This window comes from Onychomys torridus, chromosome X, assembly GCF_903995425.1.
Source record: "Onychomys torridus chromosome X, mOncTor1.1, whole genome shotgun sequence".
In the NCBI taxonomy this organism is placed as follows: Eukaryota; Metazoa; Chordata; class Mammalia; order Rodentia; family Cricetidae; genus Onychomys; species Onychomys torridus.
Genome location: NC_050466.1, coordinates 85,084,376 through 85,095,304, shown reverse-complemented (window position 1 = coordinate 85,095,304; position 10,929 = coordinate 85,084,376). Strand labels below are relative to the sequence as shown.

General features: G+C 37.1%; 1 long non-coding RNA gene across 1 annotated transcript in view; it reads right to left on the bottom strand.

The window, feature by feature from the left end:
- Positions 1 to 5,643: 5,643 nt before the first annotated feature.
- The window catches only part of LOC118574400, a 78,093-nt gene continuing 72,807 nt past the window's right edge, over positions 5,644 to 10,929 (bottom strand). The window contains exon 4 of the long non-coding RNA XR_004943727.1: positions 5,644 to 5,785. This is a non-coding gene — a long non-coding RNA (uncharacterized LOC118574400). The remainder of the gene's footprint in view (positions 5,786 to 10,929) is intronic.

Below are 10,929 nucleotides of genomic sequence, written 5' to 3'. Positions count from 1 at the left end.
AAAATATTTTCATGAACTCTACATCTGACAGAAGGCTAATTTCCAAAATATATAGAGAACTCTGTATGGGACCAACCTAGGTTCTCTACATATGTGTGACAGTTGTGTAGTTTAGTCTGTTTGTGGGACTCCTAGCAGTGGGATCAGGGCCTGTTTCTAATGATAGAGCTGGCTTTTGGAACCTATTCCTTGTACTGGGTTGCCTAGCTCAGCATTAATACAGAGAGGAACTTAGTCTTAACTTGACATTACATGCTTTGTTGACACCCATGGAAGGCCTACTACTTTCTGGACAGAGTCAAAGCAGGAAGAGGGGACAGGAGAAGAGGAGGGAGGGGAAACTGTGGTTGGGATGTAAAATAAATGAAAAAAAATTTAGTAAAAGGAGATCCCAGCTGGATCAAGAACAGAAAGGGAGAACAAGGAATAACAGACCATGATAAATGAAGACCACATGAGAACAGGAAGAAGCAAAGTGCTAGAGAGGTCCCCAAAAATCCACAATGATACATCCACTGTAGACTACTGGCAATGGTCGAGAGAAAGCCTGATCTGACCTAGTCTGGTGATTGGATGGCCAAACACCCTAACTGTCGTGCTGGAACTCTCATCCAATAACTGATGGAAGTGGATGCAAAGATCTTCAGCCAGGCCCCAGGTGGAGCTCCAGGAGTCCAATTGTCGAGAAAGAGGAGGGACTGTAAGAGTGTGAATTGTTGAGACCAAGATTGGAAAAAGCACAGGGACAAATAGCCAAACTAATGGAAACACATGAATTATGAACCCAAAGCTGTGGAGCCCCCAGCTGGAGCAGGCCCTCTGGATAAGTGAGACAATTGAATAGCTTGAACTGTTTGGGAAGCACCCAGGCAGTGGGACATGGACCTGTCCTTAGTGCATGAGCTGGCTGTTTGGAACCTTGGGCTTACACAGGGACACTTTGCTCAGCCTGGAAGGAGGGGACTGGACCTGCCTGTACTGAATCTACCAGGTTGAATTGAATCCCCCGGGGAGTCTTGGCCCTGGAGGAGATGGGAATAGAGGGGAGGGGAGGGGGGGAAGGTGGGGGCAGAGGCAGGAGGAGGAGGACAGGAGAACCCATGGCTGATGTGTAAAATTAAAACACAAATATAATAAATTTAAAAAAGGAGAAAAAAAAAGAAAATAGAGAATGTTTTGGAAGTTTTTATTCTCCCAAACTGAATGACCTAAAATAAATAAATAAATATCTAAACACATGTCACTTATTGGAAAAAAATCATTCAAGGGGACATAAATAATTTAAACTTATTTTAGCAATTAGTGAGATTGGAGTAGCAATGTAAATTTTTCCCATAGAGAAGCAGAATCCTATTAGTGGCTGTTGATAATGTAAATCTGTCCAGCTACCATGGTAATCAGTATAAATGATTCAAAAAAGAAAAAAATATTAAGGATTAAACTAGTATATATTACTCAGATATACCTCTCTTTGGTAGGACTGAAGGACTTTAAGTTAACTTATCACATAGATACTTAATGTTTTCAATGTATTATTCACAATATACAGGAAATGGAACTAACCCAGATGTCTACTGACAGATGAATGGATAAAGAGAATATGGTACAACCCCCCCCCCCCAAAAAAAAAAACCACTTGATGACAAGTTTGTCTATCCTTCTACTTCTTTGGGATCTAACACAGTCTGATGATCCGTTGAGACATTCTGTCTCCTGAACTGATCAGAGCCTGTGAGCCGTTCTAGCAAGTCCCCTCATAATGCATACATTCACTCATCTTACCAGATCTCTTTCTCTAAAAATTTCCACTAGCACTTTCCATTCATTTTTAATCATGAATTTTTAAATTTCTTATTACCTAATGATTTTGTATTTGATTTCATCCTGCTTTTCTAAGATCTTGTGGGGGGGTGCACCTTGAAGTGCATTTGCTTGAGTTCCCTCTAGCTTCTTTAACATATACACTCACAGATATAAACTTTTCTCAGAAATACCTAAGCAGATTCCCAAAGTTTCTGGTAAATTGTGCTTCAATATTTGTTGGAGTATTGGAATCTTTGAACTTCTTCCTTTATTTCTTCAATGATATTCAACTGTCTTTCAATTGTGTATTGTTTATTTTCCAAGTATTTGTATATTTCCTGTAATCTTGATATCATAGTTTAATTATACTATGATAAGATACAAATATTGTTCTAAATCTGTATTTGTTACTGAGAGAAATGTATATTCTGCATTTGTTGGATGTAATATTCTGCATCCAGCTGTTAAATATGTGAAATCAGTTTGATACATTGTATAATTTAATTCTTAAATTTATTTTCTGGTTTTTAGTTTATACAACCCAATTCAAGCCATCACAGACGGTATTTGATCATTTGAAATCCAGTTAGTGACACTGTCTGTGGAGGTTTAGGCGGTGTGACCTTGCTGGAGGAAGCTTAATACTGGGTTTGTGGGTTTTTAGTTATATAACCTTTACCCAGTTCTAGTTCTCTCTCTCTCTCTCTCTCTCTCTCTCTCTCTCTCTCTCTCTCTCTCTCTCTCTCTCTCTCTCTGTTTTGTGCTTGTGGACATGATTTCTCAGATCCCTGCTCCTGCTGCCATGCTTTGCTTGCTCCTAGGCCTCCCATTTTTCACAGTGGAATGATACGCCCCAAATAACCCTTCCATAAGTTACTTTTGATCATAACATTTTATCACATCAACAGAAAAGTTAACTACTTGTCTCAGTTAGAGTTACTATTGCTGCGATGAAACACCAGGACCAAAAGCAAAAGCAAAACTTTGGCCAGCTCTGGAATACAGCATCTGTGTGCTGACTGAGGAAACACTTCCCAGAAGACTTCACCTCAACGATGCTGGTCTCTTGTTAATCACAGCTGATTCTTCAGCCTCAGCTGACCAACATCCATTGTCCCAACAAAGCAAAGGTTTTACTTTAGTGGTTCTGATTCATTGTTAATCACAGACAATTCTTCAGTTCCAGCTAATGAAATACCACAGATTTTTCACACAAAATGCCCAGCAGAGTCTTCTCTTTCTTCTGACATTTTACAAGCCAGGCCTCCATCATCTGCTCTGCTCTCAACATTCTTATCTTCCAAATTCCTACAAAAGAGCCCACTGAGTTCTCAACACTCAAATGAGTTTTCTAGCCCAAGGTTCCAAAGTTGTTCTACAATCTTCCCCTAAATAACATGGTCAGGTCTGTTACAGCAATGCCCCACTACCCTGGAACCAACTTCCATCTTAGTTAGGGTTTCTATTGCTGCAATGAAACACCATGACCAAAAAGAAAGTGGGGGTAAGGGGGTTTATTTGGCTTAAACGTCTACATTGTAGTCTATCATTGAAGGAATCCAGTATAGGAACTCAAAAAGGGCAGGAACCTGGAAGCAAGAGGTGATGCAGAGGCCATGGAAGAGTGCGGCTTACTGACTTGGCTTGCTTAGCTTGCTTGCTTAGAGAACCTAGGAACATATCAATCACAAATTAAGAAAATGCCCTACAGGTTTTCCTACAGCCTAATCTTATGGAGGCATTTCCCCAATTGAGGCTCCCTCCTCTGATGACTTTAGCTTGTGTCAAATTGATATGAAAGTGGCCATCACACAGGGAAACAATTTCTAGATTAGATACCACATGCTAGCAAGTAAAAACCCAGTACCAGGAATGAATTACTTCTTTTTGAGTTGTTGGCCAATGGGGTTCAAAAGAGGCAGTGCAAATATAATAGCACTCCATAGACTCTTATTCTCTGTACACTGACTAACTGTGGGTCTTTTAAATTGCCATATCCTACTAGAAGAAGCTTCTCTTATGAAAGTTGAGAGATGCACTAGTCTATGGATATAGCAATAAATCATTAATCATTTTAATGCTATACTCAGTTAGCAGGATAATACTAGCTGGTTCTTCCCATAAAAGCTATGAACTATCTACTCACAGGTTCTTGGTTACAATAATGATGCAAGGTAAGGTTTGCACCTTGTGTAGCAGGTCTTAAATCCAAACACAAAGTAGTTGTTTATTTTCACAACATAGTACTATTGCATCAGTGGGCATATATTGCCATTACATTCATTGTAGGTTTTCAAATAGATAAATTTGATGATTCCTTTTCTTCTCCAGTAGCATACATAGCACTTTCTAGCACAATGAAAGATAGCCAGTAGGGATGAAACTTCTCAGTACGAGCTCCATTTCTTCAGATACTATGGCTCAAGTATGTGGGGTATTCAGCAACAGGGCCTGATTGTTAACTTTTAGATGGTAATCAAGAGCAATCGCTGAAAACTCTATCCTGCAAAGAATGTAGCAAGAACTCCAAGATATCTTCCACAACATAAATAAATATTTATCTAAATCATATTTAAATATATTTCACATATCAAAGAGAAATATGTATTTCTGTATAATATACATGCCGACAGAATGGAGACTTCATTGGGACAAAGATTTTGCTCTGCTCATTGCTCTGTTCCTACTTTTTTGTGCTTGCATGGTAAGCACTGAATAAACACCTGGTATAGTAACGTTTTCCTCTGTGCTAACAATCCTACCCATTGACCATCCTTCTTGTCCTTATTTCAGAAGTTACAAAGTAGTATGAAATATTCAAATATTTTAGTTTCAATAATGTTTGTGGAGTTACAATGTTAGAAACAAGCTAGTTGACTGTCATTGAGGAATTTAATAAATAAAATATGTGTCAATACATTATTCTAAAAATATCCATTATATTCTAAGAGACTACAACTTTTGCTGGACAGCCAGAGTCAGTAATAAAACTTGAGGTCACATCAGATTTAACATTGCTCTTCTACTGCCCACTTACCCTGTTTGTTTAACCTTCATTTAAGGGAGCAAGTGGAACAACCAATTTTACTTGCCTTGATTTCTCATTCACTGAACTTTTACAACATAAGCTGTGATCTGAAGATACGTACTTTTCCATGCCCTTGACTCAGAAAGCAATGCAAGTGTCCATATGTGTGTTATGATAAATATAGGTTGAAAGCAATCTTACAAAATGAATATCTGCCATAAACACTGAAGACAACATTCAGTATTGTTTGATAAATAATGATGTTTTCAATTTGATTTGTGAATTGGGTGCATTGGTGTCAGTGGCTTCCTTCCTCGGAAAACAAGATTTCTGTAAAGTATCAGTTTCTTCCTCTAGGTAATGTTTTCTGTGATGCTCAATAAACAAGAGTGCAAAGTCCTTTGCTAGGGATACAAACAAAAAGACATATAGACACAGTGACAGATTCCAAAGACAGCATTCAAACTGACACAGATTCAGACTCATACAACAGGAAAGAGAAGATGAGAATTCAAATCTGGGCTTGCTTTTAGTTAAATTACTCCACGGGAAAGTGCTTTTTTAAACATGTTTTTAACGGAAATAGACTTACACGACTTTCCCTCTTCCCTTTCCTCCAGCCCCTCCCAGCTACCCTCCATGAAACCCTTCCAGTGGACCCCCACTCTTAAGTTTATGGGATGATAGCCTCTTTTTCTTTCATTCTAATTATTGTCTATTGATATTGCCATTGTTCCAGTCTTGTTTATGTGGCCATTTCTAGAAGAGACTGTTTCACAGCAGACATTTGGTACTCAGGCTCTTACAATTTTTCTGCCTCCTCTTCTGTGATGTTCCCTGAGTAACAGATACAGGAGCTGGGGTGTAGATGCATCCATTAGGGCTGGGTTCCACACAGTCTGTTGATCTCTTCCATTTTGTCTAGTTGTGCTTTTCTACAATGGTCTTCATTTGCTGGAAAGAGAGGGTTCATTGATGAGGGGTAGTAGCTACGCTTACTTGTGGATATAAGGATAAGATTTAGAAAGTAGTGACACGTTATGCCGCTCTAGCAATGTGGCAGTAGTAGATTCTTTCCTAAGACCCATGACCTCACTAGTCCTAGGAGGCTGTTGATTGCTACTGACATGATTGCCACTTCCTGCACCTTTATGCCTATCATGCCAGGTTTGTGATTGTCATGGTTCACAGGTGTTGCTGCTGGGTAGGACTGTTTCATTTCTTCTCTGCCTTTACAGATTGCATAATACTTTCTGGAACCATGGAAGCTAGATCTTGGGAAAGAGGCTTTTATGTCAGATCTAGCTCAAGAATCTAAGTCCCGTGTCCTAAGTGTATGGTGTCTTCAGCAATATACCCCTAAACTCCTTACAAACAACAATGGGCTACATCAGGAGTCTCTGTTGTTTTGGGAGTCACTTGGACTATCCTGTCCAACCATTTGAAAAGAGGTTTCTGGTGCCTGATACTAGGGTCTTTGCCAGCTATACAGCTGATAGAGGGTTAATATCCAAAATATGCAAAGAATTCAAAAGCAAAGAATCAAGAAAACAAATGATCCAACTAAAAAGTGGCCTAGGGATTTAAAATGAGAGCTCTCAATAGAAGACATGAAAGTGGTTAAGAATACTTTAAAAAGTGTTCATCACCTTCAGCAATTAAGGAAATGAAAATTAAACAACTTTGTGATTTCATATCAGCCCAGCCAGATTAGCTAAGATTAATAAAACTACCAACAACAAATGCTGGAGAGGTTGTATTTTAAGAGGAATGTTTATTCCTTATTGGTAAGAATGCAAATTAGTGCCGTCACTCTGGAAATCAGTATGGAGAATTCTCAAAAGCTAAAAATAAATCTAACATATGAGCCAGCTATACCACTCCTTGGCATATGCTCAAAACACTTCACATCCTACTCAACAGGTAACTTGCTCAGTAATGTTCACAACTGCTATATTTACAATAGCCAGGAAATTAAAGCAACCTAAATGTCCTTCAACAGAAAATGGATAATGGAAATGTGGTACATATACAAAATGGAGTAGTACTCAGCTGTAAAGAACAATGAAAACATGAAATTCATAGTTAACTGGATAAACTTGAAAAGGATTATATTGAATGAGGGAACCCAGGCCGAGAGAGAGAGAGAGAGAGAGAGAGAGAGAGAGAGAGAGAGAGAGAGAGGGAGGGAGGGAGGGAGGGAGGGAGGGAGGGAGGGAGGGAGGAAGGAAGGAAGGAAGGAAGGAAGGAAGGAAGGAAAAAGAAAGAAAGACTCCAACATGGAACAGAAACCAAGAAAGTATAAAGTATAAAGAAACCATATTAGGAGGTGGGGTGGGAGGAGAATAACAGGATACAGATTATATGAAGTGGGAGATGAGATAGGAAGATTGATATGTAAGGAAAGGATGGGATGAGGGAAAAATAACACCAGAGTTGTTTGATAAAGACTCAAAGAATCATATATTACCTAAAATAATACAATTACACACAAGGTGTGTGTGTGTGTGTGTGTGTGTGTGTGTGTGTGTGTGTGTGTCCAAGCCACTTGGATTGACAATACTCCTAGTAAGAAATACAGAGTAACAAAATCCCCAGTACCAGACTTGGCAAGTTCTCTTAATTTTGTTTTCTTAATGCAATACCAACACACTATTTGGTATTCTGGGTTCATTACTAATGCATTCAAACGGATGCAAAAAGTACAGGAGACATATTTTATGGGCTGCACTAGTGCCCTTTCCCCTTTTATTCATAAAGGACATGTTCCAACCTCTCCAATGGCTTGCTAAAGCTATAGATAATATCTACTTTAAGGACTAAATATGCACAGTGACCATGACTTCTGCTATTTGAGGTTCAACAGCAAAACTAACGTGGATTTACTTTTCCTTCTTTATAATTTCATGAATGGAAGATTTATACTTTGTGAATTCAGGAACTCTTATCTTTTCATTTATAGGAAGCATTTTTAGCACATCTGAATTACAGCATCATTAATCTCGTGTTTTGGAGATAGTAAGACAATTAAGGGCTATTTAAATGCAAGCACTGCAAATCTGTGACAGTCTTTGATTTTATGGTCTATACAGCTACTACGTGGACAACACAAGACCATTGTATTCAGCAAATATACATTACACAAAAGGGTTATTCAGGACTGAGTGGGACAGAATAGAATGTCATAATATTTCACCAGGTTGCTCACAATAGTAATAGTGGCCTGCAATTTAAAGCTTAAAATTGTTTGTTTATGTAATTTCTCATTTAATGTTTTCAGCTGTGGCTGACAGTGGGCGGAAAGTAAAATCAAGTATTAGGGATAACTAATTTACTTAGTATCAAGATAAAAAATGAACTACATATAGTCCAAGAGACATGGATAGATATTATAAGACATAATGAACAAATAAAAAGAATAATTATTCTACTATGTTATTTATTATTAATTAAAATGTACACACAGGAAAAATAAAGTTATAATCATTTATACTTAGGGAGGGAGAGATGGCGCAGCAATTAAGGGCACTCATTACTATTCTATATGACCCTGGTTTAATACCCAGCACTCACATGGCAGCTCACAACCATCTGTAACTCCAGTCTCAGGGGATCCAACGCCTGCTTCTGGCCTCCTTAGGGACTGCATGCACATGGTAGATAGACATACATTCAGGGAAAACACATACACACTTATAAATAATAAATAAATAAATTTTAAAAAGTTATACTTAAATGAGAATTTAAAGATTTCAATCAGGGTTGGGTAAGAAAGAATGGATATAAAGGCAAATAAATAATAAAAAAGTGATGGATCATACAGAGACCAATGATGGAAATGTATCATGAATTAATTATGAATAAGTATGGCTGGACTATGCTGTTATTTATTAAACTATAAAATATTTATAGATTAATATTTTCCAGCCACCATGCTACATGTTAAAGCTATAAAACAGACATAGCCAATATTACCATAGAACTTATAATTTAACTGCGAAAAAGACATTAATGAAATGATGCTAGAAATAATTATACATGTGTAATTACAAGCTTTAATACTAATGGTTTTAAGTTTTTGTACTAATTGGTGTTGGAGATTCAGCTCTGTAATGTATTAGCTATGTGTCTTTGAGCAATTCTCTTAACCTTTATGGCTTAGTTTATCTATCTTTAAGATGGGACTAGTACCACAAGTTCCGGTGGTTTGAGAATTAAATATGGTGGAGTATATAAAACATCTAGCAAAATTCCTGTAACATAGTAACTGCACAATAAAGGGAAACCATTATTATTATTGCTACTAGTATCCATAATGATGTTCTTAAACCTCTCATTTAAACTTACTAACTTTTAATCAACAACTCAACATTTTTTTGGTTTCATCTTTTCCTTGCAAGTAGTAGATGTAATGAGATGAAGTAGAAGCAGGTAGAATGCAAGCACAGCTATGAAAGGAAAGAGACACCTGAAAAGGTGGGTAATGCATGTGAATAATGAAAATCCCATTGAAGAAAAGAATCAAAACATATTCGGTATATTCTGAGTTTAAGAATCTATATGAATTCATCAAAAACTATTAAAACTCCATTTCCTAGAATACATAACTGCATGGAATTTTTCTCCAATAAGGCTAAAAGATAATTATCGGTGTAGTTTTTAAAACTGAAAGATGAATAGTGATGTGTTGTGGAATATTAGTTTAAGATGTGTTGCATTCATTTATGCTGTGCATTATCTGCATAATGATGCAAATATGTATTGCATTCTTTTATGTTTTATTCAGTCACAATGAAGAACAAGATTAAGTCATTTTAAGGAAAATGATGAAACTAGAGACCATGTTAAGCACAAATATATAGTTTCATAAAACCAAATATTACATGTTTTCTCTCATATGTGAAATTTACTGTGGGGGATATGAACATAAAGGAGTATATGAAAGAAGAAAGAGAAGTGGGAGGATAAGAAAAGATAACGGGAATGAAAATAAGCAGGTAGGGAATGTCATAATGAAATCCATTGCTTTATAAAATTAATATATACTAATAACAAAAGAAGAAGTGTCCCTTTATCAATAAGATTAATTACTTCAAATGTGATCTTGATTCTATGCCTTTAAAATTGTTTTTTTACAATAATTTATTCCCTCTATGATCTTTCAGTTTTCTTCCTCAAGTGGCTTTCCCCCACTCACCTTATCATTCCCACTAAAAAATGTATTAAGATTGGATACAGGTGGATCAAGATGGAGAAATAAGAACTGCTTCAGTTGTTTTCCCACAAAAATTTCAAGTTCACCATTCATCCATGCATTAAAATACATTAATAGAGGCCAAGTAAGAGAGAGATCATTGTGGTTTCTTTTAGCATCATAAGTAACAAAGCTCCCAGTGGGTAAGAAGGACATAATCGCACTGCCCATGTGCTACTCCCTGAATTCCACACAGAAGGGTATAGGCACCCCACTCACTTGGGTACAGGAGAGGGAAGTAATTGTAGACCTTTGACTTGAATCTCAGTACCAGGTATATCATGGTTAAACCCATTACTGAGGAAGAAATTCCACAGATTGAACCTCTAGATCTATGATCTAGAAATCTATTTTCATGATGGAAAATAATGTGTTGCAGTTCATAATATGGTGAAATATGGTGTGGCCCTATGATGTAACTTAGTACTATAGTGGTCTCACAGCTTCAGTGTGACCAGGCTTTGCCTTAATCTTGGGATTCTCTCTCCATTCCTCCTCTAACTCTGGGCATGGACACTATCTTCTTGGAGAAAGGAGAAGAAAGTAAGCGTAGGAATTTGCTTTGCAACAATCAGATACAGTCTGAATAAGTTTATCCCAACACATACTGTAATAATGTAGTTATAAAAATGAAAGAAAAAAGGTTGGGAAACCAGCAAGAAAAAAAGGAACGTTTATAGCAACATAGTTGCAACCCAAAGGGGAAATCCTTCCGGCATACTTGAATACTATATTTAATAATCTTTTCCATTCATATCCATGTTTCTTGAAAGACTAATAGTTTCTATTTTCTTAACTTTTATTCATGTTTCAAATGAATGCGTTCTGGCTTTGCTTTCCATAA